This window comes from Rhinatrema bivittatum, chromosome 4 (genome assembly GCF_901001135.1).
Source record: "Rhinatrema bivittatum chromosome 4, aRhiBiv1.1, whole genome shotgun sequence".
Lineage (NCBI taxonomy): Eukaryota > Metazoa > Chordata > Amphibia > Gymnophiona > Rhinatrematidae > Rhinatrema > Rhinatrema bivittatum.
In genome coordinates, this window is record NC_042618.1 from 238,231,022 (window position 1) to 238,251,011 (window position 19,990).

At 43.9% G+C, this 19,990-nt stretch overlaps 2 long non-coding RNA genes across 3 annotated transcripts in view; one reads left to right on the plus strand and one right to left on the minus strand.

Moving 5' to 3' along the window:
• The window catches only part of LOC115090607, a 90,796-nt gene that overhangs the window by 69,397 nt on the left and 1,409 nt on the right, over window positions 1-19,990 (minus strand). The gene's annotated exons all lie outside the window — the stretch shown is intronic.
• LOC115090606 overlaps window positions 1-19,990 on the plus strand; it is a 77,634-nt gene that overhangs the window by 35,164 nt on the left and 22,480 nt on the right. For both annotated transcript variants that reach the window (XR_003856428.1, XR_003856429.1), the window contains exon 4: window positions 4,787-4,841. This is a non-coding gene — a long non-coding RNA (uncharacterized LOC115090606). The remainder of the gene's footprint in view (window positions 1-4,786; window positions 4,842-19,990) is intronic.

Here is a 19,990-nt window from a genome sequence, read left to right on the forward strand (position 1 = left end):
CAGTTAACTCCTTAAAAGCAGCAATGTACAAGGAGTCAGTGTGATATTTTTGAGTTAAGAGTTTTTGAGAAGCAAGAAAGTGCTGCAATGGTCCCCAGTTTAGACCCCCCCACAGTCTGATCCAGGGGGAAGAGGCTTATCTCTAGCCAGTGCTCCCTAGGTTTGAAAAGGAGGGCTTTATGAGAGTGGAAAGCAAGTTTTGTTGTTGTTATTATTGTTCAACAGCTTGCTTTTAGAAAGGATTCATTTTTGGAGATTGGCCCGGTCCAGGAGGAATATCAACCCTGCCTGTGGGAGGTTAGGATAAAGTGCTGGTGAGTCCCTGCTGACCAGCTAAAGAAGGATATTGGTGAAAGAAGAAAGAAGCAGTTCTGAGTTTTGAGAAGTTTTGTTCTTGTTGTTTTGGAGGGATTTTTTTGCCACTTTTCCCTATCCACTGAGAAAGAGAAGATATTTTGGATTTTGGACATTTTGTTAGGACGTCTAGCACCAGATGTCCAGAGCTAACATCAGGGAAAGTGATAGGAGATCCCACTAAGATCCTACATTCTACCACTAAGGGGTGTTCGATTGTTGCCTAGGGTTTGCCACTAGGGGAGACTGACTCAGTCGATAGAACTGAGAAAAGAAATATTTTTGGACTGTTTAATTTTTGTGAGAAGATCAACTGGAGACGTTTTTGGATGCTAATTGGGCTTTACGTATTTTCAGTTGCAGTAAATTTATTTTGGAACACCCCAACATAGACGGTAACTTTCATACCAGTATACGGACACACATGTGCGCAAGTTTGCTGGCTCGCGCCCAGGGAAGCAGCTGTTTTATAACATACGTGCATAAATGAACTCAGTTTTAAGTGGGTGTGGTGCCTGTGTGCGTAAGTGGGAGAATTTTAAGAGACGTGCGTCATCATTGCCAGTTGCCCCGACTCTTAAACCCTGCTGATCTATCTAGATTTTTTTGTTTTATAACTTGCACATTATCCATAGCAGAAGTAAAGTTACATGGCAGGGGACCCCGGAATGCGCCTATGTGCATTACTATTTATGCGCTAACTTCAAGTTAAAATCCAGGAATGCCCATGCCCCACCCATACCAGGCCCACACCCCACCTCTTTTTTAAAACTATTTGTGCGCACAGCAGGAGATACACGTGTACATGGTCAACTTTTAAAACCTGTTCGGCACATGGTGGTCCGACGTTTGCGCATATCTCCTGGTTTTGGCACAAGCCGGGTTTTTAAAATTCATCTGATAGGGTCCAGCAACTTTCTGAGAGTCAGAGGTGCCCTAAAGCCAGCAGGCAAAAGGACTTTTAATGTCCTTGTACAGTTCATTACTGAGGCCTCATCTGAAATGCTGTATTCAGTTCTGGAGACCCTATCCAAAAAATGGTTAGAGACAGGATAGAAGCAGTCCAGAGAAGGGCTACCAAAATGGTGTTGGGTTTGCACCAAAAGAGTTATGAGATGTTACCAAAGGACATAAATATGTATACTCTAGAGGAGAGAAGAGACAGGGGGAATATGATACAGACTTTTTTATATACCGGAAAGGTATTAATAATGCATGGGAATCAAACCTTTTTTGATGGAAACAAAACTGTAGAAAAGGGGTCATAATATGAAGCTTCAAGTGGGTAGAGTCAGGAAGTATTTTTTTCACTGAAAGGATGGTGGATGCTTGGAATGTCCTCCTGGAAGAGGTAGTGAAGAAAAAAATGGTAAAGGAATGTAAAAGAGCATGGGATAAACACAGAAGATCCCGGTGGTTATAGGACAGAGATAAAGAAAGGGGGTAACCCATGTTGACTGGGGTAACCTGAGCAAAACAGCAATTACTAGGATATTCCTAGGAATAAAATGCCTAAGAATAAAATAATAAAAAAATAGTTTGCTGGCAGACTGGATGGACCACTTAGGTCTTTTTCTGCTGACATCTACTATGTTAGGATATCCAAATCATGAATACATCTGGGAGAAACAGCAGAGAGACCAAGAGACTGTGTGCTGGTGTCCACCCCTGTGAGCCTAGCACCTCGGAGGTTAAATCATCCTCCCTGCTGTAAAGAACCCTGCGGCAAATGCACTGTTGATGTGAGAAAAGAGAAAGTTGGGAGAAAATAGCCCTGAGAACAGTAGTCCCGTGTATTCCTGTAGCCAGGATGTCCACCAAAAAGGGGATTGCAATTATAATGCAAAATGAAAGCTCGCTCATCTGGCATCCTTCTATGGGATTTTTGAATTATAGATACTAGAATATAGAAACATAGAAACATAGAAACATAGAAATGACGGCAGAAGAAGACCAAACGGCCCATCCAGTCTGCCCAGCAAGCTTCACACATTTTTTTCTCTCATACTTATCTGTTTCTCTTAGCTCTTGGTTCTATTTCCCTTCCACCCCCACCATTAATGTAGAAAGCAGTGATGGAGCTGCATCCAAGTGAAATATCTAGCTTGATTAGTTAGGGGTAGTAGGGGTAGTAACCGCCGCAATAAGCAAGCTACATCCATGCTTATTTGTTTTACCCAGACTATGTTATACAGCCCTTATTGGTTACTTATTACTGATATACGAGGAATAGTAATTTTCTAGACTACGGAGGTAACAAAATTTGAATGCAAAGTGGCAATGTTGGGTTTTGGAAGATGTATAAGAATCACTTACCAACCATAGCACCAGGAAATTGAAATAATCTCAAAGAAGAAAGAGAGGACACAGTAGTAGTCAAACAGCTTGAAGACATAGATTCCACCCTGTGGAGATGAAGCCAGAGATCTAATGGTTTAAGTGAGTAAGTAAGGGATAATAGAATATAGAAATAATCACATTTTGAATACTCTGACTTTACATTTCAATTATGATCAAATATAGAGGTCAAGTATTCTTTGTTCTTATTAAGAATCTTTTATTGGAACAGCAGATCATATGCTGTAGTACATGAGCTTTTGAGTCCTATAGATTTTCAATTTTTTTCTTATTGGTGATTGCAACTCATTCCATGTAAAGCCCCTTTCTCTTTTGGGCAGTTCATCGTTTTATGTAAACCGGAGTGATTTGTAGTTCTCACAAGAACTTCGGTATATAAAAATTAAAAATAAATAAATAAATAAATAAATGTGGGTATCAACGGTGAGTGTAAGCGGTTTCCGCTCTGAGTGCTTTCTTGAACATCTTGCCAGATTGGTTTGTCATGTCCCTATTTTGGAGAGTTCAGTTAATCAGAAGGGAAGTGACTTTTTCATCTGTACAAGAGTTAAATGATAACATGGGAATCTCTATAAGTTCACCACAGGATCTTTGTCAGAGGTGTGACAGCAAAGGAAAAGTGATTCTACTTGAGCTGCCTTTTCAGGGTAAGGATTTTCAAAACAGACCTGTTTCAGTTTCTTAGATTACTGTCACTTAAAATAATTGTTCATTCCCTAATCATCTAACTATGGGGGTCATTTTCCAAGGAGTTACTGCAGGTGATAATTCTGAGAGAGAGAGAGAGAGAGAGAGAGAGAGAGAGGGAGAGGGAGAGAGAGAGAGAGAGAGAGAGAGACTGAGACTTGCTATAGTGTCTCCTCCCTAGACAGGTATTTGTATCCCTATGGGAGGCCCACTTAGTAACTCGAGGTGGGGATTAGGTATGAGTGTAGGGGGTTGGGGGCCATTTTCACATTCAACATGAGACGTACGAACAGAACAGTGGTCTCTTGTGAAGATTTGCTGGCCTTCGGAGTGAGGAAACTCACTCCAAGATGAGATTTGGGCAATGTTCTCTCCACCTAGCTTGATGGACACTCTACCTGGGCAACAACAAGCTAGGTGGAGAGAACATTGCCCAAATCTCATCTTGGAGTGAGTTTCCTCACTCCGAAGGCCAGCAAATCTTCACAAGAGACCACTGTTCTGTTCGTACATCTCATGTTGAATGTGAAAGTGGCCCCCAATCCCCTACACTCATACCTAATCCCCACCTCGAGTTACTAGGTGGGCCTCCCATAGGGATACAAATATCTGTCTAGGGAGCAGGTACTATAGCAAGTCTCTCTCTCTCTCTTTCTCTCTCTCTCTCTCCCCCTACACATGCTGATTAGCATAAGGTACACCCCCTTTTGGTATCCAATGCGATATTGGAAAATGAGGCCCAATATCTCTGTAGAACATTGAGATGAAAATATATAATGCCATTAGGAGACATATTCTGTTTGAGATACCTGGGTCATATTGGAAAATCCAATGAGATAAGAGACCAGGCACACATTTGCAATGAATAACTTCTTTCTTGCCCTCAGCAGCTCCGGATACTCATCCATCAAGGCTGTAATAAATCCTTTGACTGTGCAAAACTGCAGTAAAACAGATACAAGTTTACAAAAATTGTATTATTCCATGCATCCAAAGTTCTTCTGGTAACCTAAGTATTTTTTGGAATTTAATATAATTACAATGTGATCCCCAGTTATAAGCCTGCAGTAGATTTTTACTAGGTTAGGAAAATGACTGTATTTCTTAGTATAATTATTATTGAAAAATATATTTGATGTTTATTGTTTAATGTTATCCTCCATTGTTCATTTCCCTGCATGATGGTTAACTAATCTGAAACTGAAATAATTAAAAAGAGATCTGAAAAATGAACTATGTCTGAGTACCTGGTAAGTACTTGTAGCTTAGCATGTTTTCTTGACTTCCTAATAAAATGTGGTTTTGCACAAGATACACAACTAACAAATAACATTCTGAGTACAGTATCTCCACTGAACAAATGATTTTAAATATCTTTTTAAACTAGATATGTTAGAGCCATCAGTACCATGCTGCTGCTGCTTTCTGCTTGACTGGAAGTGGTGAGTGACCTCAACTGAATCTAAAGTCTTGTGACAACCACCTGTAAAGGATGATGGAAAACCGGCAACCTGAACACTGCTATTTATGTGTCAAACTCTATTACTTCCTCTCAGCTGCAGAATTTTATTCAGCTTGCTTGAGACTGCAGGATAGAATAGAACTGTCTAGAAGAATAAGGCAATATGCCAAAAGAGTCATTTGGAGGGGGCTGTCATTACATGATTATTGAAGAAACAAGTTCTTGGTTGTTTGTTGACTGGCAAAAAGAGAAAAACAATTCTCAACAGTCTTAATAAAGGATTGGCAAAGAAGCAGGGTATCTGGGACCGAAGCCTGTACAACGTCACATAAAAATCCAGGGCCAGTGCAAGGATATTTAGCACCCTAGGCAGACCTTTGGTCATGCACTCCCTACCTCCAACTTACCTATAAGTGGCAGTTCTAGCACAGCGCTCCATTCTTTGGCAGTTTCTGCTCTCTCCATCTGTGCCTTGTGCTGGTGGGATTTTGCCACTCCCAAAATTTTGGCACTCTAGGCAACTGTCTAACTTGCCTAATGGAAGCACTGGTCCTGCAAAAGCCTTTGCGAATATGAAGGAAGAGACAGTTTTGCCTGCTCCATCTGTTCTGTAGCTTTAAGAAACTACTTTTCTTAACTATAAGTAAACCAACCACAAATAGATTAAAAAGAAACCTAAACTATCGATGAACAAGAAGGGGCTCCCAGTGGTTCTTCAGAACTCCTGGTTAATTTTTATTTTATAGAAATAGAGAGTATTTCACTAGTGAAAGCTCTTTGATAAAATATTGGTAGCACATTGCTGGCTTGATGACTATCATTACAATTCTATATACATGTTAGTATAATTATATCACTGTTGGACATGTTAGGATGAATAAAGGAACTTTTGATTGGATGACCCTCAGGATCACAAGTTGGCTACAGCATGTCAGGTACAGATTGTGCTAGTTTTAGTTTACAACTCTCATACTATCACATGCAGAAACTTGTAGTCCAGTATTTTATAATGAAAAATAAATTGTAGCATCACAGATAAGACATCAAATAGCATCAGAAGACTTATTTTCTAGATGTTTGCAAACTTGAAAAATATTTTAATCAAGAATCATTCATGAGGAAATAAAGTATGTGATAATTAAATGTTCATTAGATATTACAGTACTTCTTTGACTGATCCACTTCTATGATAAAGAATTGCTTGAATATAGTTATTACCAAGGCATTATAATTATTGCTAACAGTAATAATAAGCACTATCCATGTGATCTTTTATAATATTTATAAAGAGTGAGCAAATATTAGTACAGTATTACCAAATTACAATTGATATATGTGTGATCCTTAGAAAAATGCTGGAGTGTTGGCTATACAAGAATTTGAACACTTGTACAACAGAAGCTGCAGATGAAGTATTATAAAGTTTTTTTTATGCCATATTTACAAATTGTAACATCAGAACCCCCGCTGAACGACCTCCTGCAGTCGATCTCCTGCCTGCGCCATTTTCCGTACGGAAAACGATTCGCGGCAGGAGATCGTTTTCCGGACCCCCGCTGGACCCCCATGGACTTTTGGCCAGCTTGGGGGGGCCTCCTGACCTCCACAAGACTTGCCAAAAGTCCAGCGGGGGTCCGGAACGACCTCCTGCAGTCGAATCGTGTTGGTCTATGGCCGCCGCCATTTTGCGCCGCCATTTTGAAAAATGGCGCCGGCTGAAGACAACACAATTCAATTGCAGGAGGCCGTTCCGGACCGCTGCCGTTCCGGACCGCCGCTGGACCCCCAGGTAATTTAAGGCATTTGGGGGGGGTTCGGGAGGGTGGGGGATTTAATTTAAAGGGTCGGGGGTGGGTTTTAGGGGGTTTTAGTGTGCCGGTTTTCCTGCCCTCCCCCTTCCCCCGATTTACGATTTTTTGACGATAAATCGGGGGAATTGGTATTGTATCATGGCCCTAAAGATTTTTGACGATTTAAAATATATCGGACGATATTTTAAATCGTCAAAAACCGATTCACATCCCTATTACATATCAGGATTGTGTTAGAGCTGAAAATCTGCACCAGAACAGGAGTTGAAAGGCTGGCTAGGGTCAGTGCAGCTTATTACATTGCCCTCTCTGAGTAAGGCACCTGAGTTTGCTGCATGCCTCTTAGTGCTCATAGTCAGGGAAGGTCCCTCTGCATTAGGAGTGTGGGTGGTGGGATTGGTCCCACTAGGTCGGATTAGAATATGTTCAAGGAACTCTGTATCATGGGTCACATGCAGGTAGCTTCATGCGCCTATGCCTGGCACTGCTGCAGAATATAAGGTGCATAAGCCAGGGGTTGGGTTGCTACCCATTTTCACCCCACCTGCTCCAATATCTTCTCCTGAACAATAAAGAGATAGAGGACAGAAAATGAAAAGAGCTATTATTGTTAAGTCTATAGTAATAGTAACATTCCTCTGTATTATGGAAAGAAACAAGAGCTTCTACCACTGAAAACTGATAGTCAATCTATTAGAATAATAGTTGGATGATCAGTAAAACCAGGAAAACAGTTGATTTAAAATACGGTTCATCTTAACAAATAACCAAGAAAGGTAGTTTGTGACTATAACCTGTCCAAGTAACTATAAATTGTTACTTCCTCTCCATGCTAAACTCTATATAAGGTGGCCATAGCTAAGGTTACGTAAAAAAAAAACCCACCAGTGGAAATGTGTTAAGTTATACAAGATGTAGGGTGCATTTTGGCATATGTAACTGATCTAGGGGAGGTGGTTCCCTCTTTACTCTGAACCCCAAAGTGGGTATCTTCCATGCTCAGAAGGGTGATCCCTAATCTTACTTGACTGTGTAATGGGTCCCCCATGTTGCAGCGAATAAATGGACCTTTCTTTATGTGTAAACCATACTTAAGATCATGGAAAATATGGTGTTACCTGGAAGTTATGCTAAAATGTATTAGCTGAATCAAGGCTGCACAACCACTTTGGTGAAAATTCAGGAGCAGAGAATGTAAGCAATAAAATGCCTCTGTATGTTTGTAATACTTTACTTGGGGATTTTAAGTCCCAAGGGCACACAAACTTATTTATTCTTCGGGGCCGCTTTGGCTAACACTTCTCCCATAACTTTATTCTCTGTCCCAAGGGTGGAATCAGAGCTGCAGCCAGGCAATTTGGCACCTATGGCGAAGTGGAAAACTGTGCCCTCCCCCTTTACACAACACATAACACCATGAGTTGGGAGACTCTGTTAAATGTTTGTACAGCAATGCCCATGGCCAGTGCAATTGTATTAGAGGCCTTAAGAAAACTTACAGCCTTGCACCCCCACCCCATCACACCCTCCTCACACATAGTTAAAAATTATGCATTTATAATAACAGAACTTACATGAAAAAGAACATTCAAAATACAGTCTTCTGAGGTAAAAATGTCACTTACAATATGTATATTATATTTACAAGCGCTGCTGTGGTGCCAACTAGAAAACCCTGCAAAAAAGCAAGAGACACTTGGAACTTATATGGTATTAAGCCTACTGTAATGCATCTTGGGCATGGGTATGACCCTCAGAGAGCCACAAGTAAAAAGAATTTCTATATAAAAATAGCACTAACTGCTAGCACTCAAGCAGCAACAACCCTATCTATGAAAGTTAATACTATAAATATTACACCAGGCCTAATATAGTAATATAGCCCCTATTAGGAAACCAGAACAAGCCAAGCTGCTATAGATCCACACACAGAAACAACACACTAATGGAATAACTCAATTCAGTCACACATGCAAAACACAGACCATACATTAAAAATAGAAATGTACAGACAAAAACTGAACTGGAAACTGCAATAAGCCAAATTCTGTATGCACTGCAACAATGTAAAAAATAGAAAAATAACCATTCTTCATAAAACAAAATTAGTAAAACCATACCAATAAAAAGAATAATTCACAACAATTAGGGGTCGAATTAAAAAAAAAACAAAAACGTGCAGGCGTCCATGTGCGCACAGTTCCAGGCGCATGCACATGGACACGGCTATTTTATAACGCACATGTCGGCACGTGCGTGTTATAAAATATGATACCCGCACTCACATGCGTGCCCGATTTTGTAATTGGTGCATGCATGTGCAGGTGGATGTCTGTCACACGCGCAATGGAAGGGGATCTTAAAAACATACATGCGGCGACGCAGGTAGGCCTTTCCCAGTTCTCTCCCGATCCAATCCAATTAAGGAGCAGAATGCAAGGGAATTTCCCTAACCCTATCTTCCTCTCTCCTCCCCGACCCCTAAACTATCCCTACCTAACCCCTTTTCTTTTTTTATTCATACTTCTTCTCTGGAGGAGCAGTATCTTCCACATGTCAGCCAGCTGCCGGCGTGCACTTCCTTGGGACAGCGGCTGATGGCTCTGTCCCAGCCCGCACCCCTGCGCCTCCAGACCCAGACCCCACCTCGGCTCGCCCTTTTGGAGAGGTCCAGCACTTCAGCGCGTAACAGGGATTATGGCGTGGCCGGGCCCTTCCGAAAATGCTTGCAGCACGCACAAGGCCCAGCCACGCACATAACCCCTGTTATTTCCGAACATAGCACTTTTAAAATCGGGCCATTAATGAATAGAATAGCATTCAATAATTAAAAACTCAGATAAAAATCTTCCAAACATCAATAAAATATTTCAAAACAGACTCATCAAATAACACCCAACAATTAAAATAAGGATTTTTAAAAATTTCCCTTTATCTATTCCTTGGAGCTTTTGATTTCTAGATGCCCTGAAATTATCATGGATTAGCAGGCACAGACTAACTTGGGTAGTTGTGCACACACATGCTCCCTCTCTTACACACACATGCTCTCTGTCATTCCCACACATACACACACATGCTCTCTCTCACTCTCCCACACACAAGCACACATGCACTCTCTCACTCTCCCATACATGCACGCATGCTCTCTCTCACTGTCCCACATACATGCTCTCTCACTGTCATACACACAGATACACATGCTCTCTCACTCTCCCACATATATGCCCTCTCACTCTCCCACACACAAGCACTCATTGTTATGATCTGCTATGCTGATGGGAGGAGCAAGCAGATGGGAGTTAGCAATCTGTTAGGAAAGCTCTCTGTTAGAGCTAGGATTTAGCAATCTGTTATGGTTCAGCTCCCGTGGTGGAAGGAGTTAGCAATCCGTCACGCTCTACTCCTCAAGAAGGAAGGAGTTAACAATCTGTTATGAATCGGCTCCTGTAGAGGGAGGAGTTAGCAATCTGTTACGGTTCTCCGTGAGGAGTTAGCAATCTGTAATGAACTGGCTCCTGTGGAAGGAGGAGTTTAGCAATCTGGTATGCTCAGCTCCTGAAGAGGGAGTAGTTAACAAACTGTTAAGGTATAGACTGCAGAGTAGCAATCTGTTATGAATCTGTAGCTGAAGAATCCTGATGGGGAAGGAGTAGCCATCTGTTACCAGCGGAGTGCTTGGAGATGACACTCGGCTGTAGAGGAATGTAGATAGGTGAATCCTTGGGCCGATAGCAGATGTCTGTGTCCCCAGGAGGATATCCTGAGAGGGACCACCGGCTAGGCTTGGGTATGGAGACAGACACAAATATTTCTTTTATTAGACAGGTTAGTGAAACCACCAGAGGTGGCAGTAGTGAGCTGATATGCCTGGCAGGGCTGAAGTCCCTCAGGTACTGGAATAGCGATCCCAGGGTGGCTGAGCTGTAGAGAAACTATAGATAATAAGTAGACAGGATATGCTGTGTTCATAGCCAGAACTGGATGACAACTCACATACGGTCTTAAGGAAGCTCAGTAGCTGGAAAGGGTTAGGCCCTCGAGGAGTGAGTACCTGGTTCCAGGGAAGGCTCTGAGAGAGCGATGGTAACTCACAATTGTCTGTATCTGCGATAGCTTCAGAGTGTTCAGGAACATGGACCCTCGAGGAGCGAGTTCTGGTACCTTATCTGCAATCTGAAATAAAGAAAAGAGAGCGAGGCCCCCGAGGAGCAGGTATCCCTGGTAAGTCTGAGGAGGCAGAGTAGCTTGGACGAATCCTTGCTAACTCGAATCATTAGCGAAAACTGAGACCTTTTATTTTGGAAGCGGGTGACGTCATCTCGGGGGACGGCCCTGAGGTTCGCGCCCTTGCTGGTACATCAATCGGAGCCCTATGTCATCAGGCAACATTGTGGATCCGCAGCATCTGCCGGTCCGGGGACGCCGGAGGGAGACGGCATGGAGACGCCACGGCAGCCAATCGTCCATCAGAATCCACGGCAGCCAATCGTCCATCAGACCCAGAGGAAGTTACCACAGAGGTGAAGAGGGCGGAGTGAGGGCATCGAGTAGCGACGGACACAACACTCATGCTCTCTCAGTTTTTCACACACATGCACATATGCTCTCCATCACTTCCCCACACATGCTTTCTTTCACTTTCCCACACACAAGCATATATGCTGTCTCTCACTCTCCCACATATGCTCTCTCACTCTCTCACACACATGAACCCATATTCTCTCTCACTCTCCCACACACATGCACACATGCTCACTCTCACTCTCCTGCACATATGCTCTATCTCACTTCCTCCTTGAGTAGCAGGCAGCAGCAGCGGGAATGACTTCCAGCCACAGGGCCATGCCAGCTCTTTCTTTTTTTTAATTTTATTTTTATTTGCTTTTAGATATTTGTAACACTATTATTCAGATATATAATAAAGACATATCTCTATAGCATATTTAAACAAAATGTTACAGAACATTACTATATATCTATAGTATCAGGAAATTCAAGGAAACATCAAGAAATTAGAAAAAATTGGTTCTTAAGTACATAATGAAGCTGTAATCAGAAGAAATGACATTGTTCTATTACAAATTGTCTAACTCCTTCATCAAACATTTGTTTCCTTCTCTAAGCATCTTCTAAGAGTGTGAATCAAGATATATATGCAACTGGTCTGGCTGATTGAAAACATATCTTGAGTCTTGATGTTTAATAAAACACCTACAAGGGTATCTTAGGAAAAATTGAGCGCCTCTTTCTAATACCTCAGCTCTCATAGCGATAAATTTTCTACGTCTTAACTGAGTAGCTCGTACTACATCGGGAAAAATTCTTATACGTTGACCATAGAAATCCTGATTCTGATATCTAAAGTATAACCTTAATACAGAATCTCTTTCTAGAAGTGAGGAAAACTGGACTATTAAGGTAGCCCTTGAGTCGATATTCATCTCGTATGATTTTTCAAGAAAATCAGTAAGGTTAAAATCAACCTTATCCAAATTCTCTTGTTTTGTACTACCTTCTCTATTCTGAGATTGCTGCAAATAGTAGATCTTAGACAATATGGGGCAGATTTTTAAAGAGTACGCACGTAACCCCCGAAAAGCTGCCCCTTCCACCCCCTGCGTGCGCCGAGCCTATCTTGCATAGGCTCAGCGGCGCACGCAAGCCCTGGAACACGCGTAAGTCCTGGGGCTTTCCTGGGGGGGGCATATCGCAGCCGGCGCGTCATCAGGCGGTGTTCTGGGGGCGGGACAGCGGGCGTGGTTCTGGCCCAGGGGCGTACTGGGGGCATGGCCGTGGCCTCCGGACCAGCCCCCAGACCGGAACATGGCACGCTGGCAGCTGGCCGGCGTGCGTAACTTGTAAAATAAAGGTGGGGGGGAATTAGTTAGGGCTGGGGGGTGGGTTAGATAGGGGAAGGGAGGAGAAGGTGGGGGGGCTGGAAGGAAAGTTCCCTTCGAGGCTGCTCCGATTTCAGAGCGGCCTCAGAGGGAACGGGGGATGGCTGTGCGGCTCGGCACGTGCAGGCTGCAGATTTTGCGCAGCCTTGCGTGCGCCGACCCTGTATTTTATAACATGCACGTGGCAGCGCACGCATGTTATAAAATCGGGAGTAGATTTGTTCACGCCGGGTTGCGCAAACAAATCTACTCCCGCGCGCACCTTTTAAAATCTACCCCTATAGGAATAGATAAATCTGAATATTTTAGAATATTCTTCAGATAACTCTTGAATAAATCTATTGGGGATGCTAAATGTATTTTAGGAAAATTTAAAACTCTAAGATTAAATTTCCTTAACTGGTTCTCTAATATTTCAAATTTATCCTCTTGCACTTTTTCAGATTTTATTAAATTTATTTGTATTTTTTGAATTTCCTCAACTTTCGTTTGTAGGATATTCACACTTTTATCAATACTTTCTATTTTATTCTGTACAAAAATATTTTTGTTTTGAGCTTCCTGAACTGTTACAGTAAGATTATTTATGGATTTTTGCATTATAATCATCATAGACCCAAGTTCTTCAATAGAGAATTTCTTTGGTATAATAACAGGAATATCCTCAATATTCCCTAATTGTGCTTGGTTTTTCACTCTTGATTGCTCAGGTATCCCTCCAACTTCATCTGTTAAGGATTCAGGTAAATCATTTGATTCCCCGGGACCACGATCTTCTAAGTCCTCTGAGATATTTGTCGATTCTTCGACTTCTCTCTGGGAGCCAAATGAGTCTTTTGAGATTATATTAGATTCTAAATCCATCTTTCCAGATGGGGGGGCTGGTTTTTCTGGAGCACCAGGGCTCAAAGATGTTTCATATGCCTGGTAGTTCGGCTCCTGCTCCTGGCCTAAACTTCCTGCGGCTCCAACCGGTGCAGATGAGGAGATTGTTTGAAAACAATCCGCTATTCGGGGTTGAGTTAGTCTCATATTTGGTGTAGAGATAGGGGAAAACTCTCTCAATTTAGCTTTCCTCTTTGTATGAGGCATAGCTAACTGGAATTTAGTGTTAATACCGCTAGGAAACTTCTTTACCTCAAAGAATAAAATTCCCCGGGCGTAGTTGTTTACAAATAGACAAAAACCAGTTACTTAACTTGCCAATGATCTCAAGGCCGCTGAATCGCCAGCATAATCCGCTCCAAACCGTTCCAATCCGGGCTAAGCCGCTCGCGGCTTTGTCGTCGCGCCGGCAGCATCACGCCAGCGTGAGGCAGTTCTTATTGCCGACCCGGCTCCTCCCACCAACGTCACCGCAGCAGGCTCCAAGACAAGGAAATCAATTAAAGAAGCACTCAGCTCACCACCGGCAGATCCACTCAGCTCCAGGCAAATTCAAATTCAGCGGCAACGTCACGCCAGCATGAGGCAGCTCTTATTGCCGACCCGGCTCCTCCCACCGACGTCACCGCAGCAGGCTCCAATACAAGGAAATCAATTAAAGAAGCACTCAGCTCACCACCGGCGGGTCTGCTCAGCTCCAGGCAAATTCAAATTTAGCGGCCAGCCATGCCAGCTCTAGCATTTGATTACTTCCAGCAATGGCGCTCCTCTTCCTCTGAAGCAGTGTGGCCATGCTGAAATTGATGGCGTTGTAAGCACGGCCATAATAAATGGAAAAGCAGCGCGGCCCCACCAGAATCAGCAGCGTTCCCAACACGGCGGCTCTGCGTTTCCACTTACTAAGGCCATGCCGACCACGCCATCTATTTGGACAGGGCCGTGCTGCTTTTCTTTTGCTGAGGACCCACCAGGGGCTGACCGTTTTGCTCTCATTGGCACATGGTGCCTTTTGGTAGTGGTGCCTATAGCCATGGCCATATTGACCATAGACACACTATGACCCTGGGTGGAATCCTTTTTGTGGGGGATAGCTCTCAATTATGGCCAAGGCAGTGGTGTGTGCATGTAACTCTCTCTCTGTGATGTTAGCTGCTGTTCCCCAGGGTGTGAGATGCTGGAACAAACCAGGCAGGACAAGGAACTGGGTGTTAAATTAAATGTTTACTGATTCTTTAACAATTAAATTAAAGTCCATTTTCATAAAAGTGAATTTACAGCTGGGTAGGTGTCCTTTATCTCATGTATCTGGGCAAAGTTTACCATGGTGATTTGAAAGTGTTCAAAAGCTTTCCCAGTGAGTTGCATGGTTTCTAGGTCCGCAGGCTTAATGTGCCGCTGGCCTTGCCCAATGACTGAAAGTAACATAATGTATACTATGGAGCTTTGACTCTAGGCCTCCACTTGCTCAGCCCTCGATGGTTTTATGACATCACCAGTTGCACCTCTATACAATGATTCATCGACCATTGCTTCCACCACCATGTCAGGGCTATCACCAAACAGGAAGGCCTGGTCACACCCTGTCTCATGCTTGGGCGCGCCAGATCCAACAGGGACACTCGGCACTCTTGGCGAGGGGGGTTCTCAATTGCCGCTGCTTTGGTTTTCCCGGTGCTGCTGCTGCTCTCCTCCAATCCTACCTGAGAGATTCTATCACCCCACTGGTGAATCGCCATACAGCGGAAAGTGCTGGTAGCAGAAGGGCCTATTCTCCATCCTATGGAAATCCCAGGCTCCATCCTAATGCCCTGAAATAGAGAGCCATTGCAATAGTAACAATGCATGTTAACAGTAGAGGGGCACTGGCAAGCCTGGCAGTCTGGACATTCAACAGCTGGGTTAGCTCCAGTCCCTGCAAAAGACATTCAAAGGCCCGCTTTGAATTGCACAGGACACGCAAACTCAGTAAATGCAAAAACATGGCCTGATCCACAGTCAGGTACTTCTGAGGGTTTGCACAGCATATGCTTCTTCATGAATCATATTCATCAGGAAACCCTGAAGGGAAAAAGTCGGCTTTGGCACGGATTTCTCGGCCATGCTGTTCTATAAAAGCTGCACTGCTTTTACTTTCACCACTTTGCACAAGTTGTTGATTAAATTTCGCTAGTTAGCAGTCAAGATCGGAATGTCCGTAAGTTTAATAAATAATTATCTATTAGTTAGAAAGTCGATCACAAGCTTCTGCTATCCTTTTGTAATTAGGAGTCACAGCCTACTAACTGCAATTTGTTATGGTAGTACCAGGCTAGACTCAGATGCACAAACACAGAGAGTTTTTATTGTACAGCTAATTGAGTTCACCAGAGGTGGAAGTAGTGAGTAGATTCCTGCAGCAGCAGTCTGGGGTCCTCGGCTGAGGAGACCTGTCCCACAATGGTGGTATAGGGAGCTCCGATGCAGATCTTCAATGAGGAGCTGTAGGTGAGACAGACTGGTAGATGTTAGTTTACTCACACTCTTGTAGCTGTAATGGTGGAGTTCCCAGCAGGTAGAAGTAATGTTAGCAGGCACCAAGGTAGACAACTCAGGCCCTCGAGGAGCGAGTACCTAGATACTGTATAGGCACCTGGAAAGAAGCATAGGGCCCCCAAGTAGCGGGTACCCAAGTTAGTAGAACCCCGGAGGGTAGAGAGAGCTTCCAGGAGCAGTGAGAAGCGGCAGAGCAGCTTAGACCGGACGAATCCAATCCTTGCTAACTCAAAGTCAGTCAGCAAATGGGCAGCCTAAATACCCGGATGTTGTGACGTCACTCGAGGGGAATGCCCCAAGGTTTGCGCCAATGTTGGAATAAAGACATGGGTAGCGCGCGCACATGCACCCTAGGAAGCCCTCAGGTGAATCAGGGCGGAAAGCCTTGTCATAGCCATTCCTGGGACGCCGGAGAGTGTGGCAAGTAGACGCGGCAGTCGCCATTTTTCCGAGGCTGGTGGAGAAAGTGAATATTGAGGTGAGGCATGTGGGATGAAGCTGTCTGAGTCCGATGGACGCAACATAATTGCTCAGTGCACACACCCATGCCACATCGTCCTTCATGCTAAGAAAGTCATTGTGAGCATACTGCTGCTTTTAGAGTGCTATATTGGTCATACTTCTCATATGCTGTGCTGATGTCAGATGCACATGTCACACATTTCTTCTTTGGCGCGCTTTCCTTTTCGCTGATATTTAAACAAGGGAACATGAGCCATTTTTGTTGTAAGTGTTGCTTTATATTTCCTCTTTACACTTCTTTACACTCTTTACATGGTACATTGTACATTCACCAAAATTCACATTTTTCATTGGAAACACACAGTTCTACTTTTCCCACAATCTTCAAGCCCCATTTTCTTTGTACACAGCAAGGTTCCATAAGGTGTTTTCTAAAAGTTAGACTAACCACATCTTCAGCTTACAAAAGAACAGTTGCAAACAGACCTGGAACTAAAGGACTGTAGGGTTATTTAAAGACACAAAAGTAATGAACATTCAACTGTAGAATGTTAATGTCACTGACGTCCAACCCCAGAGTATCCTAATGGCCCAAAAATTGGACGTGAATTCGACAGATTCCAATGAAAATTTAAAAGGAAAGAGTCATTTCCTAACCTCTGCCTACTCCATGCGGTCTGCATGATTTTCCAGTCTTCATTGTTGGCAGGGTTATTTGCTATTACTCATGTAGTTGCCTAATTCTTGCTCGCAGACACAAGAAAAAGGTCAACATGACAAGGTGTTGCGCCCGGTCACAGACGCCTGCGCCCTCTATTGCTCACCTTTTTCCTGCCTGACTTGGTTCCTTTTGGGAAGATGGCTGCCTCCGCTTCTCCATGCCGACCCTTCCGGCATCTCCAGTCCGGCATGGGCAATTGCGTTCGCCATCTTTCTCCCAGAGTCACTCAGGGCACGTGCGCGCAGCCCCATTCTTTACATGTGTCATGGCAGGAATCTCGGGGGTGTCCCACCTCGGGGGTGTCACGAGCTCTGGTATTTAAACTCCGTTCACGATTCCCAATACGAGTTAGCAAGGAACCCTCCATGCTGATCTCTTTACATTACCAGATGCTGCCGCTCTGTGTTCTCTCACTCCAGGACGACTTAGGTACCCGCTCTTTGGGGGCCTTGCCTCGCTCCTGTTTACCCTCTGGGGTTGCCTACCACCTTCAAGGACGCCTAAGGTACCCGCTCCTCGGGGGCCTTATTTCGCCCCGTACCTCCACTCCTTGGGGGTTCTTTCCTACTACAACTGCCAGCATCAGAGTGAGTACTATCGCTCCAGTTCTGTCTCTGCATTGTCTCATCTCTCTCTACCTAGATCCTCAGCCTACCCCGCACCGTGGACCACTACCGGATCTACTCTCACTGGCCTTCCATCTAGGCCTGGGTTCTTGGCCTACCCCGCTTCGCAGACCACTACCGGACCCATCTCCCTCTCGGGACCTGGTGAGACTGTGTGACTGCCTTGCCACTCTGCAGCTTTCAGTCGGAACATTGCCATCAGAGATCTCCTCTTCTGGCTGGGATCATTGCCCGTTCCTTGGTTACCATCTACGTTGCAGTATAATAAAGACTACACTTCTCTGTGTCCATCTCTGCTTGGAGCTAGCCTATCACTGCAAGTCCCCTCAGGGCTCCGCCCTGTGGGAGGTGCCATCTCTTGCAGCGACCAAGGGCCCCCAACTCAAAACAGAGCACAAGGAAATAAGCAGTATCCATTACAGAAACAGAAAACAGCACAATAACGCCAGTGTAATGCAGGTGCAAAATTTTGAGCGCTAAAAAACTCGCTAAAGATGCACAAAATTTCAGTGAGCGTTATTGTATCGGGTACTAACTCCTAATTGGCACATTTTACTAAAATATGCATGCCATTGGTGTTATGCCATACGCGCATATTTTCCGCAAGCGTTAAGGACGCGTAAAACCTGATATTGCATTCACGTTCCCTCTGCGCTCAAAAAATGTGCATTCAACCACACATTCTCGACCGAGCTAAGCCGAACGCCCCGTATTGCATCGGCCCCCTAGGGTGTAGAGTAGGCTCACAGGTCTTCAGGCCCCTGGGTTGAGAGCCCTTTTGTGCCAAAGGGAATCTGGTAAAAATCAATCTCACTGCAATTAAATACAGGACAGCCCTCTGTCAGGATGTGCATAGCAAGGAACCTCTTCAAAAATAAAGTTTATGATAAGACTGGGAGGCCTCAACAGGGAATGGGAAAACTGTATCCTCACTGCTCTGATGCTAACTGAAAATGACTCCTTGGATTACTAAAAGGGCTGCACTATATAGGAGCAGGCAACCAACCACAGCCTTCCAGATTGGGAGGGACTGAGAAGGATGGAAGGCACATCTATGTAAGGGTTCTAAGCAGGAACCTAGTGACATCTAGTGGCCAACCCATAGGGCTGCCACTTGTTATACTAGTTAACATTCTGATGTTTTAGTGGTTTCACAAAAATTGGTAATTTTACCATAGTGCCCTGTAGTCAGGTAACTTTGTTATTTGTGTTGACCACTAAGTCCTTCCTCCACTTTGTCCAAACTGCTGTATGCTAAGAGAGGCCCTGATCAACAAGAAACTATTAGTCCCTATAACTGTTTCATTCCAGATGACCTGAATAAAATCACTTTGAAAACTTAGGGGCCGATGCAATACAATGCACTCAGCCAAGCGTACTGTATAACCCACACGTACTGTATAACCCACGCTAACTAATCCCCTTATACAATATGGGGATTAGTGCCTCTATAACACGTGTCCAACGCAAAGTGAAACTAATAGCACTCATGACATGCAAATGCATGTGATTGAGGCTATTAGCTATTCACTCCCAATGCAAAAATAAATGTGCGTCTAGGATGCACATTTTATTGATCAGAAATTAACGCCTGCGCGAAGCACCCACTTTCAGCACAACTTTTTTGCACTGGCCCCTTAGTTGGTCTCCAATAAGAATTAAGGGAATCAACTTCATGGTAGAAGATAAGAGGTTCAGTTGAAGGATCTGTGTATCTTGTTTTGATATTTTTTATATTTTTGTAACCACTTTAATGGTTTGAAATCAAATTGCAGTAATAATAATGTGTGCACATGGAAGGGAAAGACAGCAAGGTGAAGCCGATTGTACATGCACTTCTGTCAATGTGTGCATTTTGGTATGTGCCTGCCAGGGCAGGTATGAGAACTTCTAGAGGAATCTTGTCTTATCTACAAGTATGGCAGGGTAAGTTCATTCTGTCTGTAGAAAATCACCAGTGCATGGGATCTTTGAGATGTTTCCAGTGATGGATTTAGGATTTTTGCCATCCCCTAAGGTGCCATTGGTGCTGTCGTTCCCCCCATCAACCCTCTCTGCCTCCCCGAAGTTGGACAACAGGGAACAGAAGGTCCAAGGCACAGTTTCCTAGTTTCCTGTGGCTGCTCAAGGGTAGATTCTGTTGTGGCAAAAATGTAAAAATTCAGAAGCAAATTTGGCAAACATTTTCATCT